Consider the following 14,038-nt stretch of genomic DNA (forward strand, 5'->3'; position numbering starts at 1 on the left):
GAGTGACAGGGAGAGCGAAAGAGAGAGGGACAGGGAGAGAGAGAGGGACAGAGAGAGAGAGGGACAGGGAGAGAGAGAGGGACAGGGAGAGAGTGAGGGACAGGGAGAGAGAGTGATAGAGACAGAGAGAGAGAGGGACACGGGGAGAGAGAGTGAGAGAGAGTGGGACAGAGAGACAGAGAGGGACAGGGAGAGAGTGAGGGACAGGGAGAGAGTGAGGGACAGGGAGAGAGAGATAGAGGGACACGGAGAGAGTGAGGGACAGGGAGAGAGTGAGGGAAAGGGAGAGAGAGTGAGGGATAGAGAGAGAGTGAAGACAGAGAGAGAGGGAGGGACAGAGAGAGAGAGAGGGACACGGAGAGAGAGAGGGACAGGGAGAGAGAGAGAGGGACAGGGAGAGAGAGAGAGGGAGAGAGTGAGGGACCGGGAAAGAGTGAGTGACAGAGAGTGTGAGGGTCAGGGAGAGAGTGAGGGTCAGGGAGAGAGTGAGGGACAGAGAGAGTGTAAGGGACAGGGAGAGGGTGAGGGACAGGGAGAGAGTGAGGGTCAGGGAGAGTGTGAGGGTCAGGGAGAGAGTGAGGGTCAGGGAGAGAGTGAGGGACAGAGAGTGTGAGGGAAAGGGAGAGAGTGAGGGTCAGGGAAAGAGTGAGGGAACGGGAGAGAGCTAGGGACAGGGAGAGAGAGAGAGGGACAGGGAGAGTGTGAGGGATAGGGAGAGTGTGAGGGACAGGGAGAGAGTGAGGGTAAGGGAAAGAGTGAGGGAAAGGGAGAGAGTGAGGGACAGGGAGAGAGTGAGGGACAGGGAGTGAGAGAGAGAGGGACAGGGAGAGAGAGAGAGGAACAGGGAGAGAGAGAGGCACGGGGAGAGTGTGAGTGACAGGGAGAGCGAGAGACAGAGGGACAGGGAGAGAGTGAGGGACAGGGAGAGAGAGAGAGACAGAGAGAGAGAGGGACAGGGAGAGACTGAGGGACAGGGAGAGAGAGTGAGGGATAGAGAGAGAGTGAAGACAGAGAGAGAGGGAGGGACAGAGAGAGAGAGGGACAGGGAGAGAGTGAGGGACACGAAGAGACAGAGGGACAGGGAGAGAGAGAGGGACAGGGAGAGAGAGAGGGACAGGGAGAGAGAGAGAGGGAGAGAGAGGGGGACAGGGAGAGAGTGAGGGACAGGGAGAGTGTGAGGGACAGGGAGAGAGTGAGGGTCAGGGAGAGAGTGAGGGTCAGGGAGAGTGTGAGTGACAGGGAGAGAGAGAGAGGGTCAGGTAGAGAGTGAGGGACACAGAGTGTGAGGGACAGGGAGAGAGTGAGGGTCAGGGAAAGAGTGAGGGAAAGGGAGAGAGTTAGGGACAGGGAGAGAGAGAGGGACAGGGAGAGTGTGAGGGACAGGGAGAGTGTGTGGGTCAGGGAGAGAGTGAGGGACAGGGAGAGAGACAGTGAAAGCGAGAGAGTGAGGGACAGGGAGAGTGTGAGGGACAGGGATAGAGAGAGGGACAGGGAGAGAGAGAGAGGGACAGGGAGAGAGTGAGGAACAGGGAGAGAGAGAGAGAGGAACAGGGAGAGAGAGAGGGACTTGGAGAGTGTGAGTGACAGGGAGAGCGAAAGAGAGAGGGACAGGGAGAGAGTGAGGGACAGAGAGAGAGAGAGAGGGACAGGGAGAGAGAGAGAGACAAGGAGAGAGTGAGGGACAGGGAGAGAGAGAGGGACAGAGAGAGAAAGGGACAGAGAGAGAGAGGGACAGAGAGAGAGAGAGAGAGAGAGAGAGGGACAGGGAGAGAGTGAGGGACAGGGAGAGAGAGTGAGGGATGGAGAGAGAGTGAAGACAGAGAGAGAGGAAGGGACAGAGAGAGAGGGACAGGGAGAGAGTGAGGGACTGGGAGAGAGTGAGGGACAGGGAGAGAGAGGGACAGAGAGTGAGAGAGAGAGGGACAGGGAGAGAGTGAGGGACAGGGAGAGAGAGTGAGGGATGGAGAGAGAGTGAAGACAGGAGGGAGGGACAGAGAGAGAGGGGCAGGGAGAGAGTGCGGGTCAGGGAGAGTGTGAGTGATAGGGAGAGAGTGAGGATCAGGTAGAGAGTGAGGGACAGAGAGTGTGAGGGACAGGGAGAGAGTGAGGGTCAGGGAAAGAGTGAGGGAAAGGGAGAGAGTTGGGACAGGGAGAGAGAGAGGGACAGGGAGAGTGTGAGGGACAGGGAAAGTGTGTGGGTCAGGGAGAGAGTGAGGGACAGGGAGAGAGACAGTGACAGGGAGAGAGTGAGGGACAGGGAGTGTGTGAGGGACAGGGATAGAGAGAGGGACAGGGAGAGAGTGAGGAACAGGGAGAGAGAGAGAGGAACAGGGAGAGAGAGAGGGACAGGGAGAGTGCGAGTGACAGGGAGAGCGAAAGAGAGAGGGACAGGGAGAGAGTGAGGGACAGAGAGAGAGAGAGATGGACAGGGAGAAGGAGATGGACAGGAAGAGAGAGGGACAGGGAGAGAGAGGGACAGGGAGAGAGAGAGGGACAGAGAGAGAGAGGGAAACGGAGAGAGAGATGAACAGGGAGAGAGAGAGAGACAAGGAGAGAGTGAGGGACAGGGAGAGAGAGAGGGACAGAGAGAGAGAGGGACAGAGAGAGAGAGGGAAACGGAGAGAGAGATGGACAGGGAGAGAGAGAGAGACAAGGAGAGAGTGAGGGACAGGGAGAGAGTGAGGGTCAGGGAAAGTGAGGGAAAGGGAGAGAGTTAGGGACAGGGAGAGAGAGAGGGACAGGGAGAATGTGAGGGACAGGGAGAGTGTGTGGGTCAGAGAGAGAGTGAGGGACAAGGAGAGAGACAGTGACAGGGAGAGAGTGAGGGACAGGGAGAGTGTGAGGGACAGGGATAGAGAGAGGGACAGGGAGAGAGAGAGAGGGACAGGGAGAGAGTGAGGAACAGGGAGAGAGAGAGAGAGGAACAGGGAGAGAGAGAGGGACAGGGAGAGTGTGAGTGACAGGGAGAGCGAAAGAGAGAGGGACAGGGAGAGAGTGAGGGACAGAGAGAGAGAGAGAGGGATAGGGAGAAGAAAGTGGACAGGGAGAGAGAGGGACAGGGAGAGAGAGGGACAGGGAGAGAGAGGGACAGAGAGAGAGAGGGAAACGGAGAGAGAGATGGACAGGGAGAGAGAGAGACAAGGAGAGAGTGAGGGACAGGGAGAGAAAGAGGGACAGAGAGAGAGAGGGACAGAGAGAGAGAGGGACAGAGAGAGAGAGAGAGGGACAGGGAGAGAGTGAGGGACAGGGAGAGAGAGTGAGGGATGGAGAGAGAGTGATGACAGAGAGAGAGGGAGGGACAGAGAGAGAGGGACAGGGAGAGAGTGAGGGACAGGAAGAGATGGAGAGAGAGATGAAGACAGAGAGAGGGACACGGGGAGAGAGAGAGAGAGAGGGACAGAGAGAGAGAGGGACAGGGAGAGAGCGATGGACAGGGAGAGAGTGAGGGACAGGGAAAGAGAGAGGGACAGGGAGAGAGAGAGGGACAGGGAGAGTGTGAGGGACAGGGAGAGTGTGAGGGACAGGGAGAGAGAGAGAGGGACAGGGAGAGAGTGAGGAACAGGGAGAGAGAGAGAGAGGAACAGGGAAAGAGAGAGGGACAGGGCGAGTGTGAGTGACAGGGAGAGCGAAGAGAGAGGGACAGGGAGAGAGTGAGGGACAGAGAGAGAGAGAGAGAGAGGGGACAGGGAGAAGGAGATGGACAGGGAGAGAGAGGGACAGGGAGAGAGAGGGACAGGGAGAGAGAGAGGGACAGAGAGAGAGAGGGAAACGGAGAGAGAGATGGACAGGGAGAGAGAGAGAGACAAGGAGAGAGTGAGGGACAGGGAGAGAGAGAGGGACAGAGAGAGAGAGGGACAGAGAGAGAGAGGGAAACGGAGAGAGAGATGGACAGGGAGAGAGAGAGAGAGACAAGGAGAGAGTGAGGGACAGGGAGAGAGTGAGGGTCAGGGAAAGTGAGGGAAAGGGAGAGAGTTAGGGACAGGGAGAGAGAGAGGGACAGGGAGAATGTGAGGGACAGGGAGAGTGTGTGGGTCAGAGAGAGAGTGAGGGACAAGGAGAGAGACAGTGACAGGGAGAGAGTGAGGGACAGGGAGAGTGTGAGGGACAGGGATAGAGAGAGGGACAGGGAGAGAGAGAGAGAGGGACAGGGAGAGAGTGAGGAACAGGGAGAGAGAGAGAGAGGAACAGGGAGAGAGAGAGGGACAGGGAGAGTGTGAGTGACAGGGAGAGCGAAAGAGAGAGGGACAGGGAGAGAGTGAGGGACAGAGAGAGAGAGAGAGGGATAGGGAGAAGAAAGTGGACAGGGAGAGAGAGGGACAGGGAGAGAGAGGGACAGGGAGAGAGAGGGACAGAGAGAGAGAGGGAAACGGAGAGAGAGATGGACAGGGAGAGAGAGAGACAAGGAGAGAGTGAGGGACAGGGAGAGAAAGAGGGACAGAGAGAGAGAGGGACAGAGAGAGAGAGGGACAGAGAGAGAGAGAGAGGGACAGGGAGAGAGTGAGGGACAGGGAGAGAGAGTGAGGGATGGAGAGAGAGTGAAGACAGAGAGAGAGGGAGGGACAGAGAGAGAGGGACAGGGAGAGAGTGAGGGACAGGAAGAGATGGAGAGAGAGATGAAGACAGAGAGAGGGACACGGGGAGAGAGAGAGAGAGAGAGGGACAGAGAGAGAGAGGGACAGGGAGAGAGCGATGGACAGGGAGAGAGTGAGGGACAGGGAAAGAGAGAGGGACAGGGAGAGAGAGAGGGACAGGGAGAGTGTGAGGACAGGGAGAGTGTGAGGGACAGGGAGAGAGAGAGAGGGACAGGGAGAGAGTGAGGAACAGGGAGAGAGAGAGAGAGGAACAGGGAAAGAGAGAGGGACAGGGAGAGTGTGAGTGACAGGGAGAGCGAAAGATAGAGGGACAGGGAGAGAGTGAGGGACAGAGAGAGAGAGAGAGAGAGGGACAGGGAGAAGGAGATGGACAGGGAGAGAGAGGGACAGGGAGAGAGAGGGACAGGGAGAGAGAGAGGGACAGAGAGAGAGAGGGAAACGGAGAGAGAGATGGACAGGGAGAGAGAGAGACAAGGAGAGAGTGAGGGACAGGGAGAGAGAGAGGGACAGAGAGAGAGAGGGACAGAGAGAGAGAGGGACATAGAGAGAGAGAGAGGGACAGGGAGAGAGTGAGGGACCCGGGAGAGAGTGCGGGTCAGGGAGAGTGTGAGTGATAGGGGAGAGAGTGAGGGTCAGGTAGAGAGTGAGGGACAGAGAGTGTGAGTGACAGGGAGAGAGTGAGGGTCAGGGAAAGAGTGAGGGAAAGGGAGAGAGTTAGGGACAGGGAGAGAGAGAGGGACAGGGAGAATGTGAGGGACAGGGGAGAGTGTGTGGGTCAGGGAGAGAGTGAGGGACAGGGAGAGAGACAGTGACAGGGAGAGAGTGAGGGACAGGGAGAGTGTGAGGGGACAGGGATAGAGAGAGGGACAGGGAGAGAGAGAGAGGGACAGGGAGAGAGTGAGGGAACAGGGAGAGAGAGAGAGAGGAACAGGGAGAGAGAGAGGGACAGGGAGAGTGTGAGTGACAGGGAGAGCGAAAGAGAGAGGGACAGGGAGAGAGTGAGGGACAGAGAGAGAGAGAGGGACAGAGAGAGGGAGGAAACGGAGAGAGAGATGGGACAGGGAGAGAGAGAGAGACAAGGAGAGAGTGAGGGATACCGAGAGAAAGAGGGACAGAGAGAGAGAGGGACAGAGAGAGAGAGAGAGAGAGGGACAGAGAGAGAGAGGGACAGGGAGAGAGTGAGGGACAGGGAGAGAGAGTGAGGGATGGAGAGAGAGTGAAGACAGAGAGAGAGGGGAGGACAGAGAGAGAGGGACAGGGGGAGAGTGAGGGACAGGGAGAGATGGAGAGAGAGAAGAAGACAGAGAGAGGGGACACGGGGGGAGAGAGAGAGAGAGAGAGGGACAGAGAGAGAGAGGGACAGGGAGAGAGCGATGGACAGGGAGAGAGTGAGGGACAGGGAGAGAGAGAGGGACAGGGAGAGAGAGAGGGACAGGGAGAGAGAGAGAGGGAGAGAGTGAGGGACAGGGAAGAGAGTGAGGGACAGGGAGAGAGAGAGTGAGGGACACGGGGAGAGAAAAAGAGATAGAGGGACAGAGAGAGAGAGAGGGAAACGGAGAGAGAGATGGACAGGGAGAGAAGTGACAGGGAGAGAGTGAGGGACAGGGAGAGAGAGAGGGACAGGGAGAGTGTGGGTGACAGGGAGAGAGAGAGGGACAGAAAGAGAGAGAGGGTTAGGGAGAGTGAGGGACAGGAAGAGAGAGAGGGACGGGGAGAGAGAGAGGGACGGGGAGAGAGAGGGACTGGAAGAGAGAGAGGGACGGGGAGAGGGGGAGGGACAGGGAGAGTGTGAGGGACCGGGCAGAGATGGGCAGGGAGAGAGAGAGAGAGAGAGGGACAGGGAGAGAGAGAGAGAGAGGGACTGGGAGAGAGAGGGACAGGAAGAGAGAGAGGGACACGTAGAGAGTGAAGGACAGGGAGAGAGAGAGAGGGACAGGGGAGAGAGTGAGTGACAGGGGGAGAGAGTGACAGGAAAGAGAGAGAGAGAGGGACACGGGAGAGAGAGAGAGGGACAGAGAGCGAGTGAGGGACAGGGAGAGAGTGAGGGACAGATAGAGAGAGAGGGACAGGGAGAGAGAGGGACAGGGAGAGAGTGAGGGACAGGAGAGAGAGAGAGGAACAGAGAAAGAGAGGGACTGGGAGAGTGAGGGACAGGGGGAGAGAGGGACAAGGAGAGAGAGAGGGGACAGGGAGAGTGAGGGACAGGGAGAGGGAGAGGACAGGGAGAGAGTGATGGACAGGGAGAGAGAGGGGGACAGGGAGAGTGTGAGGGACAGGGAGAGTGTGAGGGACAGGAGTGTGTGAGGGACAGGGAGAGAGAGAGGGACAGGGAGAGAGTGAGGGACACGGGTAGAGAGAGAGAGATAAGGACACAGAGAGAGAGGGACACGGAGAGTGAGGGACAGAGAGAGAGAGGGGACAGGGAGAGAGAGAGGGACAGGGAGAGAGTGATGGACAGGGAGAGTGTGAGGGACAGGGAGAGTGTGAGGGACAGGGAGAGAGAGAGGGACAGGGAGAGAGTGAGGGACACGGGGAGAGAGAGAGAGGGGGACAGAGAGAGAGAGGGACACGGAGAGTGAGGACAGAGAGAGAGAGGGGGACAGGGAGAGAGAGAGCGACAGTGAGAGAGAGAGGGACAATTAGAGAGTGTGGGACAGGGAGAGAGTGAGGGACAGGGAGAGGGAGGGATAGGGAGAGAGAGGGACAGAGAGAGAGTGAGGGACAGGGAGAGAGAGAGGGACAGGGAGAGAGAGAGAGAGAGGGACAGGGAGAGAGAGAGAGGGGGACTGGGAGAGAGAGGGACAGGAAGAGAGAGAGGGACACGTAGAGAGTGAAGGACAGGGAGAGAGAGAGAGGGACAGGGAGAGAGTGAGTGACAGGGGGAGAGAGTGACAGGAAAGAGAGAGAGAGAGGGACACGGGGAGAGAGAGAGAGGGACAGAGCGCGAGTGAGGGACAGGGAGAGAGTGAGGGACAGATAGAGAGAGAGGGACAGGGAGAGAGAGGGACAGGGAGAGAGTGAGGGACAGGGAGAGAGAGAGAGGAACAGAGAAAGAGAGGGACTGGGAGAGTGAGGGACAGGGGGAGAGAGGGACAAGGAGAGAGAGAGGGACAGGGAGAGTGAGGGACAGGGAGAGAGAGAGGACAGGGAGAGAGTGATGGACAGGGAGAGAGAGGGGGACAGGGAGAGTGTGAGAGACAGGGAGAGTGTGAGGGACAGGGAGAGTATGAGGGACAGGGAGAGAGAGAGGGACAGGGAGAGAGTGAGGGACACGGGTAGAGAGAGAGAGATAGGGACACAGAGAGAGAGGGACACGGAGAGTGAGGGACAGAGAGAGAGAGGGACAGGGAGAGAGAGAGGGACAGGGAGAGAGTGATGGACAGGGGAGAGTGTGAGGGACAGGGAGAGTGTGAGGGACAGGGAGAGAGAGAGGGACAGGGAGAGAGTGAGGGACACGGGGAGAGAGAGAGAGGGGGACAGAGAGAGAGAGGGACACGGAGAGTGAGGGACAGAGAGAGAGAGAGGGACAGGGAGAGAGAGAGGGACAGTGAGAGAGAGAGGGACAATTAGAGAGTGAGGGACAGGGAGAGAGTGAGGGACAGGGAGAGGGAGGGATAGGGAGAGAGAGGGACAGAGAGAGAGTGAGGGACAGGGAGAGAGAGAGGGACAGGGAGAGGGAGAGAGACAGAGAGAGAGGGACAGGAAGAGAGAGACGGACAGGGAAAGAGCGAGAGGGACAGGGAGAGAGTGTGGGATAGGGGGAGAATGATGGGACATGGAGAGAGTGAGGGACAGGGAGAGAGAGAGAGAGGGACAGAGAGTGCGAGGGACAGAGAGAGAGAGGGCCAGAGAGAGAGAGAGGGGGACAAGGAATGAGTGAGGGACATGGAGAGAGAGAGTGACAGGGAGACAGTGAGCGGGACAGGGAGAGAGTGAGGGACAGGGAGAGATTGAGAGACAGGAAGAGAGACAGAGGGACACGGAGAGAGAGAGAGGGAGGGACACGAAGAGAGAGGGGGAGGGGCACGGAGAGAGGGAGAGAGAGGGACAGAGAGAAAGAGAGACAGGGAGAGAGGGGGACATGGAGAGAGAGAGGGACAGGGGGAGAGAGAGAGGGAGAGGGAGAGAGACAGAGGGACAGGGAGAGAGAGAGAGGGACAGGGAGAGAGTGAGGGACAGGGAGAGAGTGAGAGGGACAGGGAGAGAGAGGGACAGAGAGAGAGAGGGACAGGGAGAGAGAGGGGCAGAGAGAGAGAGGGACAGGGAGAGAGAGGGGCAGAGAGAGAGGGGCAGAGAGAGAGAGAGAGACAGGGAGATAGTGAGAGAAAGAATGAGAAAGAGGGACAGGAATAGAGAGAGGGACAGGGAGAGAGAGCGAGAGAGAGGGACCGGGAGATAGAGAGGGACAGGGAGAGAGAGAGAGACAGGGAGAGATTGAGGGACAGGGAGAGAGAGAGGGACAGGGAGAGAGAGAGGGACATGGAGAGAGTGAGGGACAGGGAGAGAGTGAGGGACAGGGAGAGAGAGAGGGACAGGGAGGGAGTGAGGGACAGAGAGAGAGAGGGACAGGGAGAGAGAGAGGGACAGGGAGAGAGTGAGGGACAGGGAGAGAGAGAGGGACAGGGAGAGATTGAGGGACAGGGAGAGAGAGAGGGACAGGGAGAGAGAGAGAGGGACATGGAGAGAGTGAGGGACAGGGAGAGAGAGAGGGACAGGGAGGGAGTGAGGGACAGAGAGAGAGAGGGACAGGGAGAGAGAGAGGGACAGGGAGAGAGTGAGGGACAGGGAGAGAGAGAGGGACAGAGAGAGAGTGAGGGTCAGGGAGGGAGAGAGTGAGGGACAGGGAGATAATGAGGGACAGGGAGAGAGAGAGCTACAGGTGGAGAGAGAGGAACAGGGAGAGAGAGAGGGACAGTGAGAGAGAGAGGGACAGGGAGATAGTGAGGGAAAGGATGAGAGACATAGGGACACCGAGAGAGAGAGGGAGGGACACGAAGAGAGAGGGGGAGGGACACGGAGAGAGAGAGAGAGGGACACGGAGAGAGGGAGAGAGAGGGACAGAGAGAAAGAGAGAGACAGGGAGAGAGGGAGAGGGAGAGAGACAGAGGGACAGGGAGAGAGAGAGAGGTACAGGGAGAGAGTGAGGGACAGGGAGAGAGAGGAACAGAGAGAGAGAGGGACGGGGGGAGAGAGAGAGGGACAGGGAGAGAGAGAGAGGGACAGGGAGAGAGTGAGGGACAGGGAGAGAGAGAGGGACAGGAGAGAGAGAGAGAGGCACAGGGAGAGAGAGAGAGACAGGGAGAGAGAGGGACACAGAGAGGGAGAGAGGGACAGAGACAGAGAGATTGAGAGAGAGAGACACAGAGAGGGACAGAGACAGAGAGAGAGGGACACAGAGAGTGACGGACAGAGAGAGAGAGACAGAGAGAGAGAGACAGAGAGAGAGAGAGAGGGACAGGGAGAGAGTGAGGGACAGTCAGAGAGAGAGGGACAGGGAGAGAGAGAGAGGGACAGGGAGAGAGAGAGGGACAGGGAGAGGGAGAGAGGGACAGAGACAGAGAGAGATTGAGAGAGAGAGAGACAGGGAGAGGAACAGAGACAGAGAGAGAGGGACACAGAGTGTTATGGACAGAGAGTGAGAATCAGAGAGGGAGAGGGTTTCGGAGAGAGTGACAGAGAGAGAGCGAGGGACAGAGAGAGTGGGACACAGCTCGAGAGAGAGAGGGACACAGAGAGAGTGACAGACAGAGAGAGTGTGAGGGATACAGAGAGAGCGAGAGAGCGACACGGACAGAGAGGGACAGAGAGAGAGGGGGACAGAGAAAGAGAGAGGGACAGAGATAGGGTGAGGGACGCAGAGAGGGAGGGACAGTGATAGAGTGAGGGACGCAGAGAGAGAGGGACAGTGAGAGAGGGACAGTGAGAGTGGGACAGAGACAGAAAGAGGGACAGGAACAGAGAGAGATCGAGAGAGAGAGGGATACATAGAGAGAGAGAGGAACACAGAGAGAGTGACAGAGAGAGAAAGATAGAGAGGGATACAGAAAGAGAGTGAGGGACACAGGGATAGAGAGTGGGACACAGTGAGAGAGAGTGGGACACAGGGAGAGAGTGTGACAGAGAGACCGAGGGACAGAGAGAGAGAGGGATAGAGAGAGAAAGAGAGAGTGAGGGATACAGAGAGAGGGACAGAGAGAGAGAGGGACAGAGAGAGAGAGAGGGGCACAGAGAGAGAGAGGGACACAGAGAGAGAGAGGGACACTGAGAGAGAGAGAGAGGGACACAGAGAGAGTGGGGGACAGAGAGAGTGGGGGAGACAGAGAGAGAGAGACAGAGAGAGACAGAGAGAGTGTGAGACAGAGACAGAGAGAGGGACAGAGAGTGAGAGAGAGAGGGAGAGTAGGAGAGAATGCGTGTGTGCGAGCGAGAGAGAGAGAGAACGCGTGTGCGATAGAGAGAGAGAGAGAATGCGTGCATGTGAGAGAGAGAATGCGTGAGAGAGAGAATGCGTGAGAGACAGAGAATGCGTGTGCGAGAGAGAGAGAATGCATGCGTGTGAGAGAGAGAGAATGCGTGCGTGTGAGAGAGAGAATTCATGTGTGCGAGGGAGAGAATGTGTGTGTGAGAGAGAATGCATGTGTGAGAGAGAATGCGCATGTGTGAGAGAGAAAATGTGTGTGTGAGAGAGAGAGAATGCGTGCATGTGTGAGAGAGAGAATGCAGAATGCGTGTGTGTGAGAGAGAAAATGTGTGTGTGAGTGAGAGAGAGAATGCGTGTGTGAGAGAGAGAGAATGCGTGTGCATGAGGGAGAGAATGTGGAATGCGTGTGTGCGAGAGAGAAAATGTGTGTGTGAGAGAGAGAGAATGCGTGTATGAGAGAGAATGCGTGTGTGAGAGAGAGAGGATGCGTGCGTGTGAGAGAGAAAATGTGTGAGAGAGAGAAAAAGTGTGTGTGAGAGAGAATGCGTGTGTGCATGAGAGAAAATGTGTGTGAGAGAGAAAATGTGTGTGAGAGAGAGAATGCGTATGTGAGAGAGAATGAGTGCGCATGAGAGAGAATGCATGTGAGAGAAAGAATGTGCGTGAGTGAGAGAGAGAATGCGTATGAGAGAGAGAGCAAGAATGCGTGTGTGCAAGAGAGAAAATGCATGTATGCGAGAGAGAATGAGTGTGCATGAGAGAGAATGTGCGTATGTGAGAGAGAGAAGCGTATGTGCGAGAGAGAGAATGCGTGTATGAGAGAGAACGAGTTTGCAAGAGAGAGAGTGCGTGTGTGAGAAAGAATGCGTGTGCGAGAGAGAGCGAGAATGCGTGTGTGAGAGAGAGAGAATGAGTGTGAGAGAGAATGCGTCTGTGAGAGAGAGAGAGAATGCACGTGTGAGAGAGAGAATAAGTGTGGGAGAGAGAGAGAGCGAATGCATGAGTAAGAGAGAGAATGAGTGTATGAGAGAGAGAATGGGTGTGTGAGAGAAGGAGTGAGTGATTGAGAGAGAGAATGCGTGTGTGAGAGAGAGAATAAGTGTGCGAGAGAGAATGCGCGTGTGAGAGAGAGAATGAGTATGGGAGAGAGAGAGAGCGAATGCGTGAGTGAGAGAGAATGAGTGTGTGATAGAGAGAATGAGTGTGCAAGAGAGAGAATGCATGTGTGAGAGAATGCGTGTGTGAGAGAGAATGAGTGTGCGAGAGAGAGAATGCGCGTGGGTGAGAGAGAGAGAGAATTTGTGTGTGTGTGAGAGAGAGAATGCCTGTGTGCAAGTGCGTGCATGAGATAGTGTGCACACATGAGAGAGAGAAAATGTGTGCATGTGAGTGAGATAGAGAGTGAGCGTCTGTGAGATATTATGTGCTCATGCATGAGAGTGTGTGTGAGTGTGAGAAAGAAAGGGTGAAAGTGAGAGAGAGGAAGTGTGTGAGTGTATGTGAAAGAGTGAGTGCATGCGAGTGTGTGTGCATGTGAGAGAGAGTGTGTGTACAAGTGAACGAGAGTGAGTGCGCACGTGAGAGAGAGGGCATGTGTGAGCGACTTTCAAATGTGTGTGAGTGAGACAGAGTTTTGGAGAGAGAGAGTGAGTGTGTGAAAGTGAGCATATATAAGATGGTGAATGTGAGTGTGTGGGGGTACGTGTGTCAGAAAGTGTATATGAGAGTGTGTGTGTAAGATTGTGTGTAACTGACAGAGTATGTGGAAGCGTGTGTGTGAGAGAGAGAGTGTAGAGAGAAAGAATGAGTGAGTGAAAGTGTGTGTATGTCAGAGAGACAGAGAGAGTGTATGTTTGTGTTTGACTGTGAGAGAGAGATGGTGATGGTAGGTGTGAAAATGTTTGAGTGTGCATTTGTGAGTGACTGCGTGTGTGTGTGTGCATGTCGGTGTGGATGTGTGCTAGTGTGTGAAAGGGCATGTGTGCGAGGGACTGAATGTGGTGTGTGAGGGTGTGTGTGTACACGTGTGAGAGTGTGAGTAAATGAGAGTGAGGGACAGTGTATGGTTTGTGGATCTTTACTGGGACAAGGACATAAACACGTGGTTTATACACAGTTACATCATGGAGGGACAGCACTGACACGGAAACTGCGCACTCCGATGGAAACACATACACAGTCTCACTCTCTCACACACCCACACAGAGGCTTGGTCTCATTCTCTCGCTCTCTCACACACACACACCCACACAGAGGCTTGGTCTCACTATCTCTCTCACACAGAGACAGTTCTGTGGTGATACTTGAGCTCAGACCCTCACTGAATCTCTCCCCCCCCCAGACTAAATCTGTGCACAGTGCCCATGTCCTGTGTTGGGGTGTGTCTGTGTGTGTCGGTGCCTGTATGTGTGTGTGTCGGTGTGTGTCAGGGTGTGTGTCTGTCTCTGTGTGTGTGTGCGCGTGTCGGTGTGTGTCTCTGTGTGTGTGCCTTTGTGTGCGTGTGTCTGTGTCTCTGTGTGTGTCTGTGTGTGTGTGTGTGTGTGTCGGTGTGTGCCTGTATCTGTGCACGTGTCGGTGTGTCTGTCTCTGTGTCTGTGTCTGTCTCTGTGTGTGTGCATGTCGGTGTGTGTCTGTGTGTGTGTCGGTGTGTGCCTGTGTCTGTGTGCGTATCGGTGTGTGTCTATCTCTGTGTGTGTGTCTGTGTCTGTATCTGTGTCTGTCTCTCTGTGTGTGCATGTGTCGGTGTGTGTCTGTCTCTGTGTGCCTCTGTGTGTGTCTGTGTGTGTGTGTGTGTCAGTGTTTGTCTGTCTCTGTGTGTGTGTCTCTGTGTGTGTGTGCCTCTGTGTGCGTGTGTCTGTGTCTCTGTGTGTGTCTGTGTGTGTGTCGGTGTGTGTCTGTGTCTGTGTGTGTGTGCATGTCGGTGTGTGTGTGTGTCTGTGTGTGTGTCGGGGTGTGTGTGTCTCTCCTCTCTCTTTCTCTCTGTCCCTGTGTGTCCCACTCTGTCTTGCTCTCTGTTTGTCTTCTC

The sequence above is a fragment of the Chiloscyllium punctatum genome, chromosome 31 (genome assembly GCF_047496795.1).
Source record: "Chiloscyllium punctatum isolate Juve2018m chromosome 31, sChiPun1.3, whole genome shotgun sequence".
In the NCBI taxonomy this organism is placed as follows: domain Eukaryota; kingdom Metazoa; phylum Chordata; class Chondrichthyes; order Orectolobiformes; family Hemiscylliidae; genus Chiloscyllium; species Chiloscyllium punctatum.